The 4,520-nt window shown below is 35.9% G+C and overlaps 1 non-coding gene across 1 annotated transcript; it reads right to left on the bottom strand.

Moving 5' to 3' along the window:
• Positions 1 to 787: 787 nt before the first annotated feature.
• Positions 788 to 891, bottom strand: LOC128294989 (small nucleolar RNA R71). The gene has a single exon (XR_008285296.1). It is a non-coding gene; the product is annotated as a small nucleolar RNA R71 (small nucleolar RNA).
• Between the last annotated feature and the right edge of the window lie 3,629 nt (positions 892 to 4,520).

Here is a 4,520-nt window from a genome sequence, read left to right as displayed (position 1 = left end):
CACTCTATTGTAGTACTCACACCCTGGACATTAGTATGTCTGGAGGCGGTCAAGTTGTTGGCACTGTCACCGAGGAGGCAATGTCACTAGATTGATTTTAATTATCACATTCCAAAAGATTAATTAGGAAATTTTTCAGCTATAGATACCATTTTATTTTTTTTAATATTACTAATCTTTTCTTTTGGGGTTTGGTGTACGACTCGTATTAGAGGCACTTCTATTGCAGCAGCTATAGATCTAGAAAGAATAATCTAAAGGAATCACCGACAACAATAGTAGTAAATGTAAAATCCACCAACACCACCTGCAGTTAACGTTCCACATGACAATCCACTATTCTGCAACACTGATGCTAACACCCTAGGAGACCCATCAACACCATAGTTACCTGCAAAGGTGCATATAGCTTGGAATGGGAAAACTTTACTGGACTATGCCCTACCAAGTTTAGATGTGGTTCAGGAAAGTATAGTAAGGCCGACGATTACAACTAATAATTTTGAAATCAAATCGGCAATGATACAAATGATTCAAAATAATCTGCAGTTTAGGGGCACCATGACAAAATATCCTAATCAACATTTTAAATGGGTTCTTCAACCCTGTAATACTTTTAAGTATAATGAGGTCACTAATGATGCTATTCATCTTTGATTGTTCCCTTTTTCTCTGATTGATAACGGCTTTTCTTGGTTAGACTCGCAGGCTCTAGGATCCATCACGACTTGGGACAAACTTGTTGGAAAATTCTTAAAGAAGTTTTTCCCGATTAGTAAAGTAGTCCAATTAAGAAGAGAGATTACTATCTTTAGACATGTAAAAGGAGAAAGCTTCAATGAGCTGTAGGAACGCTTCAAAGTTGATTCAAAAATGCCCGCATAATAGATTTCCTGAGTGGATGAGATTGCAAATATATAATATGTTGGATGCAAATGCAAGATCGGGATTAAACGGAGCAGCAGCAGGAGCCCTTATGAATATGATGTACGAGGATGCGTACAAAATTATTGAAAATATGGTTAAACTCCTGTCAATAGCCAACTGTACTATTCACATATGGCCAGAAACCCGCTATGATCAAAGGTATTCAAGAGGATGATAAATATCAACAACTAGTGGATAGCCTCAATCCTATTGAATCTGCTTCTACATCGTCTATGCATGGAAGAGACAAACTATTCTTCCATTATATCAATAACCCTACTAAGGTTATGAATTACATTGGGAATAGGGGTGGAAATATTTATTCAAATACATACAATCTTGTCTAGAGAGATCACTCGAACTTGAGATGGGGAGGAAACCAAGAAGGAGGTAACAATTTAAGTAAGTTATAAATACTAATTACCAACCTCCTTACTTGCAAAAACCCCAAGGTAGAGCCAACCTAAGTGGCCATATAGCATATGGTCAATGTCTTGATAGAATTGAGGGAGAGATGCAATCAATGAGAATAGATGTCAAGTAGGTGCAGTCTGAGTGCACCAACTCAACAATAATATTGACTAAGCTCGAGGATAAAATAAGCCAATTGATGAGCATGATGGGTGATATCAAAAGATAAATTGGTTCAGGCATTCCCAGTAACATGGAAGATAATCCACGGAGGGAAGGTAAAGAGCATGTGAAACCTATAGCACTCTAGTCGAGCAAGGTACTGTTAACAGCCCGTTTTTGGGTCAAATCGAAACAGTGGTTTTAGGACCACAAATCTAAATTAGAAATGTTAATTTTATTATTACCTTAAGGTCTACAGTATGATTGAATAATTTTGTGAAAATTTCATTAAGAAATTTTATCGATAGAGTGTCCAATTTGACTAATAGGACTAAATTGTAATAAGTGCAAAATATGTATTCTAGAAGCTAGAGGTGTCTAATTGCTATGAAATTTTAAATTAGAAGTCCTTAAATGGTAATTAAACCATTATAATTTAATTTGGACAAAAATGGACATGGTTAGGTGAAATTTCAAAGTTTGGCATTAAGGGCATTTTGGTCATTTGGTTAATAAAGACAAAATTTAAACAAATAAAAGATGCTCATCTTTCTAATTTCATCCCCCATAGCCGAATTTCAAGGGTCACCATAGCTAGGGTTTTGGCCAAGCTTCCAAGCTTGATTGTAAGTCCGTCTTTGTCCCATTTTTAATGATTTTTATGTTTTTGTGAATGTTGTAACTTGATTTAGCTATTCTAAAGACTAATTTGAAAGAAAATCAAAGTCTAAAATTTTACCCATGTGGAATATTTATGTATTTTGATGTTTAATTGTAGAAAATGTATGTTTTGTGTTAGATAAATAACATTTACCAAGTGATTTTTGATGAAAATGTAAAATAGGGACCTATTTGTAAAAGTTTTAAAATGTGTGTAAAATGTGAATAAATGAAAAATGTAGGCTGTTATGAGCAAGGAATAGGTTCAGCTAGGCTTGGGTGTGATAAAATTGAATGAAAATCATTTTACGAGCCTAGGGACTAAAATGTAAAAAGTTGAAAAGTTAGGGGCAAAAATGTATTTTTTGCCATAAGGTGTTTTTGGGATTAAATTGAATAATATGATGATTGAATGAGTTAAACTTGATATTATAGATCAAGAAAGAAGAGGTTTTGACCTAGACTAGGGAAAAAACAAGGTTGTGGACTAAATCGAATTATTAGCCATTTTGTACCGAGGTAAGTTCGTATGTTAAAAATAAGCTTTAGAATAATTGTATTTAAATGCTTTAATATTGCATGAATTGTATGTTTGATTATGTGCATGAGTATAATTCTACGAACGAGTTCGATGACGAATCGACAAGTGAGAAGTCCAGTTGACCCTTAGGAATAGATTAGGATACAAGTGACATGTGACTAGGGTCATTATGTGTTATGTGATTATGTGATCCAGGTCCTAGTCTTGTACGTCTTACCGGTGGCTGAGTATACCACCATATGTTGCAGATACTTGACAGCTTGTGTGAGCAGCACCGCGTAGTTACGTCTTGACTGATAGCTTGTGTGAGCAGACCCGTTGATAGCTCGAGAGTGAGCAACTATGTGATATGAGAATGAGGTAGCATTGGCTAAATATGTGGCACTCAGTGTGCAAATTTCCTGAGTATTCGACATTGTTATTCCTAGTGGTTCACGTGTATATCAAAGATGAGAATATGTGTAAGTTCATTTCGAGATGGTTCAGGTATGTACGTAAAGCTCATGTTTATTAAATGCTTGAAATGATGAAAATGAGGTAAGTTTTTTGATGGAATGATTAATGATCATGAGACTATGGAAAATTTATATTTAATTATGTTATATTATTTGAATGTTATATGCATGGTAAGGTTGCTTATTTCTTTCATACGAGCTTACTAAGCTATAAAGCTTACTCCGTTTATTTTTCATGTTTTATAGTGTCACCAAGCTAGCTTAGATTGGAGATTGTTAGAGATTCGGATCACACTATCAAACTCTCATTTTTAGGTATTGATGATCTTAGTATTTTGAAAGTATGGCATGTGTAGGGACTTGGTCATTTTGTTATATATGTCATTATAATTTTAGCCAATGTATTGGCTTGTAATTGTCAAAGGCTTGATTTGATATTTGGCCATGTAAATTAGCTAACATGGTTGTAAGCCTAATTACATTCATATATGTGCCAATGTCTTTGGTGATATGGTCATGATATGCTTGGTGAATGATGGAATGTGATTCACAGCATGAATGTGAAGTGTTTGGAAATGTGATATATTGATGAGATGATAAATTTTTGCACAATTAGGTGTCTTGAAAGTAGTAAATTGAGGCTTAAAGAATGTGAAATTTGCAGGATTGATTTAGGGCATAATAAATGTTGTGAGTATGATAGATGTTGCTATTGTATTGGCATGTTTTGGCTATGATTGTGGATGTTTTGGTTGGCTAAGTATGCCATGAATTGTGCCATTGAATTGGTGTAAGTGTAGGTGTAAATGAGAGTGGCAAATGGCTTGGTAAATAACCTTTATTTTGTCCATACAGGTAGACACACAAGCGTGTGTCTAGCCCTTATGTGACACACGGTCTACCTCATAGGCATGTGTCTTGGTCGTGTGTCCCCTGCACCTTAATTTTGAGAAACAAAATACTCAGAATTGAGGATACGGGCAAAGACACAGGCTTGTGTCTCAACCGCGTGGATGACACGGCCTCAGGCTTAGGAGTGTGAAGTCTGCACCTATTTTATGAAAATATATTTTCTACACGGCCTAACACACGAGTGTGTGACTTGGCAGTGTGATCCCAATTTGTTCATGAGTTACAAGTCAGAGAGTTACACGGGGTTGGGACACGGGCGTGTGTGACCACATGGCCTGACCACACAAGCATGTCCCATGTCCACATAGGCGTGTGACCCCTGTTTGTGGAAAAATTTCCTAAGTTTTATAAAATTTTTTTAAAGTTCTCGGTTTAGTCCCGGCCACTCCTAAAACATGTTTAGGGCCTCGTAGGCGCGTATTAGGGACTTTATGATTAATTGCAAATGGTTT

This window comes from Gossypium arboreum, chromosome 6 (assembly GCF_025698485.1).
Source record: "Gossypium arboreum isolate Shixiya-1 chromosome 6, ASM2569848v2, whole genome shotgun sequence".
Classification (NCBI taxonomy): domain Eukaryota; kingdom Viridiplantae; phylum Streptophyta; class Magnoliopsida; order Malvales; family Malvaceae; genus Gossypium; species Gossypium arboreum.
The sequence above is the reverse complement of the archived record's forward strand: the minus strand, read 5'-3'. Positions and strand labels throughout refer to the sequence as shown.